Raw genomic sequence first — 13,581 nt, 5'->3', positions numbered from 1 at the left:
CTGCTATTTTGTGATATGGGCATTTATAGCCTGCACTGAACTTCTTGTTTTCATGCGAACTCAATCAGAATAATTGGGTGCCAGTCCTAGACTCAATGTTTTTCCATTTTAGAAGTATCACAAATATTAGGGCAAAAGGGAAGTGGTAGCGCAGTGGTTAAGAAATTTGACTTCTGATTGGAAGATTGTGAGTTCAAATCTCAGCATTACCAAGCTGCCAACCAACAGCTCAGTTGTACATATATAAAAAAAAATTATAATTGTAAGTCACTTTAGATAAGGGTGTCTACCAAATGGTGTAAATTTAAGTATTTTATATACAGCCATTTGGTAAGACAATGAGAGAGGTTGCTTTATCTATTTTTCATTTATCTCTTGAGACAGAGACATCAGCAAAACATTGGGTAATGCATAATATTAGCATGTTTTTGAATATCACATATCTAGCACAATTGTATACAGCCATGTCTCTTCTGTAGATTTAATCATACATCTGTAGTTTTGTAGTGTGGGGAATAGATTTGGTTAAGGTAGTTTAAATCTCTTGATAAGATATTTAACTCCTTGAAAAAATTTTTTTTTAATGCACATGAGGTAAAATCTTTGGTTTAGTGTAGTTTTGTACAGGGATGGGTAAATCACTAATGTGGCACATCCTCACAACACCCTATCGCCCCCCATGTGAACAGTAACAGAGCAAAGTCAGAGCTCAATAGAATGTGGTTAGGTATGGTTGTTCTGAAATTGATCGTACATTAAATTACGGACTGGCTACTATGTTCGCGTATGAGCCCACATAAATAGCTCACACACACTCTTACATTGGAACTGTTGTGTTGTCTAAGTTTATTACTGCCTCGATTGTTATAGCCATTATTAAAAATATATATACAATTTAATGCATTATCAAAAATACAAAGATAACAAATATACAAACAGAAACTTTGTAGTATTTCTGCTAATGAGAGTCTGAATGTTCCCACTACATTTAACACTTTGGTACATTTTTAACTTGGCCTGTTAAGTTTCTCCTGAGATCCTTTGTGAAGATGATCCTTTGGGAAGTTTCTCCTGAGATCCTTTGGGAAGATGATCCTTTGGGAAGTTTATTCTGAGATCTTTTGGGAAGGGGTGTAATAAGCTTAGGTTACTGATTAAATTAGCTGTCCACCACATTATTAATCTGGATGCTGCACATTGGTTCAAATTATACCATGTAAAGTGTTCTGAGGAACAGGGTTGTAATAAAATGGCCTGTTTTAAAATTAAAAGTAAAAAAATAAAATGTAAATGGCACACTCCTTTGTCTGTTTGAATATGCACCATGAGATAATGGTTCAGTAACAAATGACACTTCAAAAAACATGGCATTATTTGTTTATTTTAGAATATTTTCGTTAAGTTTCCATATGATGCATGCACTGTATGTTTTTAAAAGAAGATTTGTGCTGATCCATCCTTATCATTTTTCATCCGCATCATTAGTATTATAACAACTATGAACAGTGGAACTTTCCGTGGACTTTCCTACTTTTTAATGTGTAGGTTTAAACTGCTACCATACTGCATTTGAATAATGAATGTAGTTTTGAAGAACTACTGTGATGAGCTGCTCTCTTCCTCTTCCTGCTGCTAAAGTGGACTAGTGATTGCCTTTTAAATGCACATTTCTCTAATCAAGCTCTCTTTTTTTTTTTTATCATCACAGAGGTGTCCTTATTTTTAACCCCTCATCCCACCCAACTCCAAACATCAATCATCAGACATAGCCAAACAAATGGAAAGAAATTTGCTCTGCCTTTTTCAGCTGAAGCTGTGTGAAAGACAATGAAAACCTCTTTTGAGAGGTTGTGTGTTTAGAATTGATGATCTGCGTAAGAATGAACAAGGGAGTAAACAAATCAACAACAACTAAGGTGTCCAGAAACTGAAAGAAGAAGAGCTGCAAACAAGAAGCAAAGAAAAAGAGAATATTAAATGTTTTGTTTCCAGTAGTGCATATAGTGGGCTGCAGTGCAGCACAAAAAGAATGAGTGATGTAAGTAAGGTTGAAGATTTTAAAGGGCAGCCGTCCCACTGTGAAGTGAACCTCCCTTAAGAATCTCCCTTTACATTTCACAGACAGAGACAAGGTTCAACAACCTCTACCTGAGACACCTCAGGCTTATGGATTTATGGACCTCCCCTCCCTCTTTCTCTCTCACTCTCATCTGGCTGACCTTGCGGACCTTACATGAAAGCTGAAAGCCACCTTCTCTGCAGTGAGATGAAAGAAGAGAGAATGAATGGTGAGAGAAATGGGAAAGTGGATTGTGAGCGCACTATAAGAGTAGGAGTGAGCATGAGTGGAAAGAGAGTTAAAGCTTATTAGATGAGAGCAGAGACAAATTGAGAGAATCACCTTTTTCTTTTTCAGTCCATTATAGCTCGATCAAGCAATATCAAGCAATTGTGTTGTGAAATTTTCATGCTAATTAAATTTTTTGATGTGGAACAGAAAATAACATTTGTCCTTTGTGTCTTGATGCATGGGTGTTTTCAATGTGTCTGCATCTCACAGAATGTGATATCCTCACAGCAAAACCATCTCACCAAGGTATTTCAGGGTATTGTATACTAAGAATGCAACACACACACACGCACACACATGCACACACAAAATCCTCTGCTCCTGTCTGACCTGCATCACATACACAATCTCACAGCTCTATTGATCACCTCTCAAACTTACACTGAGGTGGTGAGGCAAGGCAATGAGCAAGTTCTCTCACTCCCTTTCTCTCCCTCTGTATTGCTCAGCTGAAACAAGGAAAAGAGAAAACAACAAAGAGGTTGCAATAAAACAGAACATCCTATTTTGATTTGATCATCAGAAAAAGCCCTAGAGTATACTGAATTTATAAAACACAGTGAAAATAGACATATAAAAACCTTAATATGCCCATTTTCTGTATTTAAACCAGGTTGCAGTACCTGACTTTAAGTTACCATATTCCCATCTGTTCATGGAACACTATAATATAATTTCTTTGTTTTGTTTTGTTTTGTTTTGTTTTGTTTTGTTTTTTACACAAATGCTCCTTCATGGCCTGTTGTATTGATAACTACATTTGGCTCTGCAGCATTCACTAACGATCTATTTTCAAGGGTGGGTTATAGTGATTTAGCCAGGACTGTAAATCTTAATGACCTGGATCGAACAAGCTGCCTTTCTCACTCTACTGAACATTCAAAGTTATTTTGTGCAGACCATCTGTTTAGGATGGATGGATACACTATTCTCTTCCAAACCAGACAGCTCATAGAATAACACTTTTGGCTCTATTTTCGTGACCAATAACAAGGCATAAACTCAGCACACTGCAGATTTCTGGAATCTTCATGAACATAGGTGCAGAGTGTAACATGGCACAAATGTAAAAAGGTGTGATTAAATGTACTACTGCTATATCCAAATAAATCAGCTGCTATAAAACCCTTTAAGAACTGAGTGTGCATGGATACTTAATTCTAACTAATTCTAACTTGGTTTCATCAATGGAACTGAATGCTTATGAGTCACTATATAGCCTACTAATTACGTGTCATTGCACTACAGGCAAACACATGTTGTTTAATGGGTTGGAAATTAGTTTCTTTGAAAAATGCAAGTCTCTGCCAAGTCTTATTAAAGCTCTGTGCCCAGGAGCTTTATCTAGATAATTTGTTTCACACCATCTTTATCAGCGAAAAACAATTTCACACTTTTTATATAGGGTATGTAGGCATACAGCATGTACAAATGCACTACATTTACTTCGTTACATTTACTTGAGTAACGTTTTAGAAAAAAATTTAAGAGTAGGTTTAACTGGCCATACTTATACTCTTTAATCACACAAATGTACTTTTACTTCACTACATTCTGTGGTGTTCCTCCATTACTGTTAAATGTTAATGAATATATGTAGTTTTTATAATTAGTTTATATCACGTATAATGAGGTCACGAATCTCGCGATACGCTGCAGTGGTCTGAATGCAGATGCAATAACCACTCACTTTTTTAGCGGCTCAGTCCTGGAGAGGGGGAAGAAGTGAATGCGTCAAGGGAGGCAGGACACACACACATGCGCACACACACGCGCACACACACACACACACACACACACACACAAACAAACAAACATACTAACACACACAAACACTCACTCTCTCTACACACACTTTCTCTTCTGTTCTGTTCCATAGACTGTTTTTTTGTTCTCTGTTGTCTTGTTTAAATGCAGATGCTGACAGGTTTGTGTTGTTAACAGGTCAAGACAGTCAACCGTTGGGAAAATGTTTGTTTTTTGGTGTGTGTGAGATTTGTATTGAAAATGACAGATTCTGTGTTACTGTACCCATCAAAGGACTGGGACATGCTGCTTCATCTTGAACCCAGGTTTTATATCTTGGAAACAGAACAGACAGATTTTCAAGGAGAGGTGTAACTAGTAACTTGCTACTCGAGTAGTCTTCTCATTGGATACTTTATTACTCTTACTCATGTAATTATTAACATTATTACTTTTACTGTTACTTGAGTAATTATTTTTATAAGTAGTTTTACTTGTACTTTGGCTACTCTACCCACCTCTGAGTATGTACACTTATTGCTAATGGTATACCAACAGCATTCTAACAGATATTGCTGACTATTATGTAAATACAGTAAATTTATTTGAATACAGCAACATTATATTGAAGTTATAGTGGATTTCAATAAAATTTCTTTGCCATTCACATTACACTTACATGCATGTCAAAACAAATGGGAGATGGTAGCATGCATGCATTTTTCAAACAAAATAGATTTGAAAATCCCATTGTGTCAGCGAATTTTGCATCCCTCCACACATCAGCACGGTGCATTAATTTATGACCAGGAAAAATAACAACAGTGCATGAACAAAAAATATAATTACGTGCAGCCAACTATAATAGGACCACGGCAGCATTAATCAGCAAATTATTAATTAAAGAAATGTGTTCCTTTATCTTTGCTGTTTTCTCAACAGTGTCAATGGCAGCATAAGAAGAGCAAGCTGAGATGTTCAGGACTCTGGACTAAACAATAGTAAAGCAGCCATTTGTGACAGCCTGTGGTATAGAGACTTAATATCTACTCTTATATTTAATCTTAATATATTGTTATTCATGAAATCAAGTGGTGTTATATGGAAATGTAATCTGCTGTGGCTGTGAAGGGAAAAGGTCATTTCCAGTTGTTACATTTTCATAAAACACCAGGTGGCATTTGATTTCTGTTTACATCAATTTTCTTTCATAAATGTGTTGACTTTGCAGAGCAGATATTTTAATAAACAATATTCTATGCAAGTATCAGAAGCTTTGATTCCAATTACTGGCATATTGTCATGTGAGGAACGGGCAGACAAACAATGGGGACAGACAAATCCAAAACATAAGTAAAACTCGGAATCATTTAACAGGCAAAAGTTTGGCCAATCAACAAACAAGATATCAGAGGCAGGACAATATCAGTAAACACTATGCAAAACAAGGTCAGTAACAGAAACACAAGCAGAGATATAAGCAGGCTTGTTATCATCACAAAGAAATAAAAAGTATACTTCACAGTGAATGAGTGGAATGAAAGTCCTTTTGTACTGAGGCTGTGATTGTATTGTGAATTGGATGCAGGTGTGCGTGAACAAAATGAAGGTGAGCGTGAACGTGTCAATGTCTGAGTGGTCTGGGAATTGCAGTCCATGCAGTACATTGCAGTACATGCAGCCATGTTTGTAGGCTGCAGTGCAGGATGTGAAATGGAGTTTGTGGTGTGTGTAGACCTATGACACATATAAGTCCAACTGTTAAGTAAACTGTTTACATATTTAGAGCCATCTACATTAAGTATAATAGAAAATAGATTCCAGAATTCTCCATATTTGCTCCAAACGAATTCCTGAATATGGTATTAACATTTGACACATTGGCTAATTTAAGAGCCTGTTTAACACTATGCAATATGGGTTCATATTTTTTTTATTACAATAAATCTTTTCCCATCCATGGATGATAGCCTTGATATCTTGATAAGCCTTGATAAGTGCATTAATATAATGCTGATATGTAGTGATAGTAATGAATATTTTATTTTACATCCAAAACACTAGTTACATATGTAATTGTTTTCTGAGGCAGTGAGAATCACCTGCATACCTTTTTGCACATGCCGAGACTTTCCAACAAAGTCAAAATGTGGCATACACATTTGCAATAAATACCACTGACATACAGCTATCTTTCCTTGGAATTTTCTTCATGAGCTCCAGCCAGGTCAGTGTCAAAAAGAACCGACGCACCAACCAATTCCAATAGTGTTTGGAGATGTCCGTGGCACTCTCGTCACTGGGAAGGGTGATGCCCGAGTAACAGCAGAGCAAACCTCATGCCTAAGTAATAATAATGAGGAGGAGATGCTTTAAGTAGACATGTCATGGTAGGAGCCAGGTGTTCAGCCTGCTTCTAGGACATAGTCATGACATCCACCACCTAGCGAACCAGCTTCTGCTTAGACAACGGAGTCTATAAAGTTTTTTCTCTCCCTATGTGACAGAGAAAAGCTGGTATAAGGATTAGATGGTCATTGTTCAGAAGTAGCACTGTAGAGTGAGCACTGGGCACAACAGAAAAATGCTCTCAGGTTCACATTTCAGAAAGGTCGTAAATTATTTTAGGACCCCAGACAGATACTTTCCATGGTGCTGTTATTCAGTGTAATGACTGTCATATACACTTTTAGCATAGATGGGTACTTCCCAATATCTATCAGTCCCTGAATGGAGCTCTTTACTGAGTTCACCTTGAGACACAGTGCTATCAAATGAGTGAGGAGAATGGATGTACCCATCATCAGTATTTTTATGCAAAAATATATAGAGAATATGAGTCTTACAAGCTTTGTGGGTATCTGACATGGTATCTGTAGGAAAAAAAAAATGTTTCACAGACAGGTCAGAACACAGGGTCAGCCATGATTCAGCACACCTGGAACTGACAGGGTTAAAGCCTTGCTGAAGGGCCCAACAGTGGCACTGTGGCAGTCCTGGAGCTTGAACCGCCGACCTTCTGATCAATAAACCAGGGCCTATTGAAAGTGAACTAGTCTGGCATGCCAGGAATAAGATAATTAAATCTACAATAATAATGACTATTGCTACTTATCTAGTTACTCTCACAAACCCTCTTAGAGAACAAACTTTTAGTCCTGCCAAACTGATTTGTTTTTGAATAACCTCTGTCAGCATCTTAGTTGGATTCCAAGCTGTCCCACATGTTGTTTATGGTTTGTGGCTGACTAGAATTAGTTATTCTTATTCAGGCTGGAAAAAAAAGACATGTGATTTATAAGCATCATATTAGGCAGCCATTTATCTACATGACTGCATGTCAGAGTCAAGAGTTTGGTAATGTGACATGTTTGGTCAGAAAGATGCAAAGTATGTGCTGTCTGTAAATAAAAAGATGTATGTGCAGCCTTTATCCCCTCAAGCCCGAGGTGTCATGCATTCCTTAGCTACAAACGAAAATAATTACTGACAAATGAAATTGCTGTGCAGGTTATCAATAGGTTTCAACTGCAAATAGATCTAATGCAGTATCATACTGTAAATTGCTGTAAGACTATAAAAATACATGAAAAATGTACCAAAACTACATACAATACATTACTGTAAAAGTAATAGCAACAGATTTTTGCGGCATAAAAGCAGTAACACATAAAAATGTCATTTCACGTTTGTTATTCAGAGATCAGTGAATAAAACAATGTCACTTCATAATAACATTTAAATCAATTGACATACATATTTTTACATATTACATATTACATATTTTTACAATTACATATTACATATTTTTACAATTGACATACAAAAATATACATACATATTTTTCTTGCCGCATAGACAAAACGACTGCTATTGCCAAATGATTATTTTTTTAAAAAACACCTTAACATAATGTGATCTCTGTGGCTTTATTAATGACATCTGTGTTGTTGAATATCTCTGTAATCCATTCATCACCCATTGAAACTGGTAACAATTCAATAGACCAACATCATTTTCAGGGTGGTGCCTGATCTGACAGGAAGTTTGTTTGTTTTTTAACCACATGGCACTGCGTTATTCTAGCACTGCAGAGCACATTTTCAACAATTTTTTTACACTTGGGCCAAGACAGTATTTTATGAGGTGGGAGTACATACTCCATCTGATAGCACTGGCAGTGTAGTGCATTCTTGATTATAGCGTTTCTAAGTCAGAAAATCCCAAATACTTTGCACTCAGCATTTTCTGTTGCCTCACACTGAAGGGAAGGAGAGAATTTTCTCTTCTGCTTCATGGATTTTAATCGTGCACCTTTCTACAGTCCTCTAAGTTTTCAAAAGCAGGAAATGCTGAGGTGTCAGAGTAGTAAACTGATGTGACAGGCGAAGGAATCACAGCAAGCAGAGTATAAGAAGAGCAGGGACAATAAGAGAGAGGAAAATAAATAAATAAAAGACAGAAAGTGGAAAAGATAGCTCTGGCATATCTCTCAGCATTTTGGACTCTACATTTGGATTTACAAATAGTTTGAAATAAATAATTTGTGTTATTTTACATGAATGTAAAAAATAATAATAATAATAATGTTAATGTGTTAAACTGAGAAATCGAGGCATATATTCTATGTATGTTTGTTTTTCTGTTGGAGCTATTTTCAGTACTAATGAGAATAAAGTGCTTTCCATTTTACATTGCTTTGGTGCCAGTGTTTCAGATTCATCTATTTGTTTCTATTAAGCTTGACAGTTGCACAATGAAGTCATGGTTAGACCTTTTTCTGGTGTGTTTTCAATTTGTTTAATCGTATATGAAGGCACCAACTATTCCTAAGATGCAGGATTTCATGGAAATGAGACAGTTCTAAAGTATTGAAAACAAACAAAGAATAAATATGATAGAAATGTTCATTTCTGTTGTGTTTTCTTATGATGGTTTATGATCACTGCATCAAAAAATGAAGCAGTCACTGAAAAACCTAATTTCTTTGAATTACGCTTTAAAAAATATTCACTTTATATTCACACAAGGTTAAAGTGTTTGTCCAATACACATAAGAAAATACTGTTAATATTGAAAGTCAGAGAGCAGTTGACAGTGGGGATTGTATTCTCTGCCTCATGACTCATGAAGGAGTTACCTTGCTATAGAAATACCAACTGTCATGTTTCTCTCACCTACATGTGGATATACAGTACAGAACCAGTGGTATGGTGTGTTGGCTGTGAAATTGACTGTATCTGCTGCCAATTAATTCCAGTATCTAGAATGTTGACAGGGGTCAATTAAATCTTATTAAAATGTAATAGACATGTTAGAGCACCAGGATCTTGAGTATTTAAAACGTTGATGAAATACATATCCAATGCAGTCACTAAATGCAGCACAGCAAGACATTTCCTGTTTTGTTACTGGGTCTATGAGTATTAAGTTCGTTGTTAGTTTTATTTTTGTTATTTTTGTTGTGAGAAAACAAATGATGTAACAGCACACAGCTGACCAAGATATAATGTGTAGGCAAATGTCCAGTTACCTATAGGTCCCTGAAACAATGGTACAATGTAAAAAAAAAAAAGTACAAATATACACATGCCTTTGTATTAAACCTGACTTTCTACACTTTAACCTTATATATCATTTTATTTCCTAATGTAATCACCACCGACTTGCTCAATTGGGATAAATTCACGCATTTAAAATCTGTATCCCGTTTTTGTATATTTCTGTAATGCTGCTTTGAGACAATGACCATTGTAAAAAGCACTATACAAATAAAACTAAATTGAATTGTAATGAAATATGCAGGTACAATAGTTTTGACGCTACATTTACTTTACTAAATGTACTGCACTTTCCACTTATTTTCTTTTATTTAAGATTTGCATTATGTTTCCAAAACTACTTCATTCCTCATTAATGTTTTATTTTTCATTATTAATTTAGCTGCTCTCAGCTGTAATCCTTCTATTGATTTCTGTTTCGGTGCCTCTCCTGAGCCTGTTTGTGCCTGGCATCATGGAGTGAATACTTGTTCTGTGAAAAGACAAGCATAGCCACTGGGAGAAGAGAAGGGTATGCCAGTTAACTATGCCAACCATTACTGGCATTACTCAACATGAAACCCTGCAATGAAATCCCATCTGCTCCAGCTCTGAAGTTATGTCAAAACTGGTTTGTGTCTGAGTATTTGTGTAAGCCTGTGGGTTCAGTATTCAATTTGAAGGGAGTGAAATACAAGGTTAATCCCATAAACTCGCAGGATCCACTCATGGGCCCAGACTCTGATTCCTCACTCTTGTACATATATTTCCTTTACATTTCATTGTACTTACTGAATGTGACCTGTAACATTGCAATGTCTCTGGCCCCTCATTACCATTTAATCGCTACCTCATTAAGTCTAGGAAAATCGGCAAAGCTGTCTCACTGGCAAATCAATTACTTTAATTGATCAAATAAAAGCTGAGGTGCAAAGAAAATCTCCAAACAGCCAGCAGTGCAGCCTTAAGGGACTAAATCTACACAACCATGAAATAAATTTCCCTCTGTTAACTCAATGCTATTGAACAGCCTATTGACAGACTTGTGGAACTGGCAGTAATGCATTGCAGTTCAGTCTTTTCATTCCTGTTGTTTAATTTTGTTTTTAATGTGCTTAATAGATTTTAATTGGTATTCCATCGTGTTTTCCTTTAAGGAAGGTGTTATAAGTACACAGGTAAACTTTGTCCTCAAGTCAAAAAAAGACAAAGTTATTTGCATCTTCTACCCTATATCTTTACTTATACACAGGTTTTTTTTTTTTTTTTTAATTGTTTGACTATGTATGTGTGTTGTGAGATCAGTGTCTCCCTGTGTGTGTATACATTTTTGGTTTTTGTGTGTGCTTACAAAACACCATGGCATTGAGGAGAAGACAGTGTCCCTTGGGAGACACCGAGGCATCAGACAAGACCTTACACCTGAAAGAAGAGTGATTGATGCAGCACACCTCACATATTCCTGGTTTCTCCTTGTATCAGATATTTCTGCAATCAGGTCAGGACACACCTACACTAGTTTAATCTCTATCAGAGCTACACATGCAGTTATTGAATAGTCTATTTTAGGAATATGTAGTATTGCTTTGTTCAGTTTGTGTTAGAAATGCTTAGATGTTTATGACTTGGTCTGTTTATTATAGCTATCAGCCCTTTGTTTTAGGTTTTCTAAAGATGTATCTCAATTTCATATCTGAGTACCTCATGTAGCTTGCTGGTAACTCTCTCATCATTCAATATTTTATAATAACACATATTAGGCTTTTCATAGCACCTCATGTTTAACAAAAGGAACTCTTACTCAAGTATATTTGTGTATGTCATTGTTGAAACAGTTTGCACCATAATCCTGCATAAACAGAATTTATGTACACTTACAAAATGAGTGTAGATGGCATAAAGGATCTGAAACTTACTTTTGAGGAACACAGGCTAGATTTCCTTGCTTTGCTGTCACAGGTCAAAAACAGCTCACGTTGATACTTGCAGTTCTGTGTCAAGATCTTTGGCAAATATAAAGCAAATCTACTAAGCAAACATGCGTTGAAAATAATTATATATATATATATATATATATATATATATATATATATATATATATATATATATATATATATATAAAGTCAATTATTATGAATATTATTACAAAAATTAAATCAAATCAATATTTGGTATGACAACCCTACATCTTATTAAATGGCATCAATTTACCTTGTCTTGCAGTTTTAAAAGGCAACTGGCTGGTAGGTTGTTCCAAGGATGTTTGAGAAATTACCACAGTTCTTCTGTAGACTTTCACCACTAATGTTTCTGCAGGCAATTCCAGACATCCTTAATGATGTTTTTTAGGGGGAAAAAAAGGTGGTCTATTACTTAATATCCTCTTTCCTTTAACAACATACAAAAATTCACTGTAATATCTATTTTTTTAAATAAAGGTTTGAACATTCTAATGACACACTAAAGATAATACATAAAATAAACATTTAAGACAAATTATATTTAAGAATTAAGGAGTGGCTACACTTTTGCACAGAACTGATTGTATAGTATGTTGCACCAAAGTTAATTTATACACATTTTTTTTTTCTTAGTGAAACTGACAATGAATATCTCTATATAGAAATACTGTATCGATATATTCTAATTATTATACTTTCATTACAATATTGCTGTTAAAAGCAGAACAACATATATATATGAGCAAGGATATGGTTTAATTATCTGATGTAAAAATATTCAGGTCAGCCACTACAATATTCAACACAGACCTGCAATACTTCAGCCAGGCTGTGCAAATGAGCACATGAATAAATTGCTGTGTAAAAATGGTGCTTCACATCGGTGACACTTTGCTTTTTTTTTCTTATATTTTGTGTCTTGAAATGGTGAATAATTAATGATTAAAAAGACAAATGCTAAAAAAGATGTTAGTGCATAATTTTTGCAAACATTATTGAATCCATGAATTATGCTGACAATTCGCCCTTCATTTTATAACAAAGATTACACATGATGATTAAAAAAAAAACACAAGAAAGCAATTTCCTCACAAAATAAGGACAATAAATGAAATTAAATCATGCATTTAAGTAAAAAAAACAAACCCACAGATCACTCTGCACATTAACAAAGATTCCCAAAATATCATCATTTGATTATTGGAATGAAGGTAGAGAGAACGAGACACAAAGGAGGAGAGGGTGGTATGGGAGTGAGACACACCTGGTATCTCAGGCTCTAAGGGTCGAGGTAATTCGACAGCACCGGCTATCAAACAGGTAGCCTGAAATTGGGCTAGAAATGAGGGCTCCATCTATTCGCCACAATCACTGACCCACAAAACACCAGCAGGAATTCCTATCACCATATTTCATTTCCTGCTCTGCTCCAGTGGGTGACAGGTGCAGAGAAGGGAGAGTGGGGAGGTGGGGAGAGAGAGAGAAGAGGGGTAACCGCTGTGTGTGTAATTGGCAGTGCAGCAGAGTGCTGAAGTGGAAAGATATGGTTTCCTTCCATAATGGTATACCCAACTTTTTTGGATTGATAACCTCTTATTTCCTTGTAAATGTTGTTGACATGTGGATAGGCAATCCCTGCTTCTTTTGGTATAGCATTAATTCAGGGGGTTTTTCTTAATGGAGACATTTTTCTTTATTGCACACAACCACATTTAATTTTTTTCATTGCATGTAGTCAGTGAATACTGTGGAAAACTGATGTGAAATAGATTCTAGTGTCAAAATTAATCATATTCTGTCTGTGAGGACAAAGGTCTATTAAATCCCCCCCCGACCTCCCGGTCATGTGATGTTTTATTCCTATGCTTAACAGTTCCCAGTTCCTCTACCACTTGAATATTTAGCTTTTCAGTGCTGCTTCTATGCATTGGTCTTTGGGTATTTAAAGTTCACACAATACCCTTGGTTCCATATGTCATTTTGG

This window comes from Ictalurus furcatus, chromosome 11 (genome assembly GCF_023375685.1).
Source record: "Ictalurus furcatus strain D&B chromosome 11, Billie_1.0, whole genome shotgun sequence".
Taxonomy (NCBI): Eukaryota; Metazoa; Chordata; class Actinopteri; order Siluriformes; family Ictaluridae; genus Ictalurus; species Ictalurus furcatus.
This window is presented reverse-complemented; position numbering follows the sequence as displayed.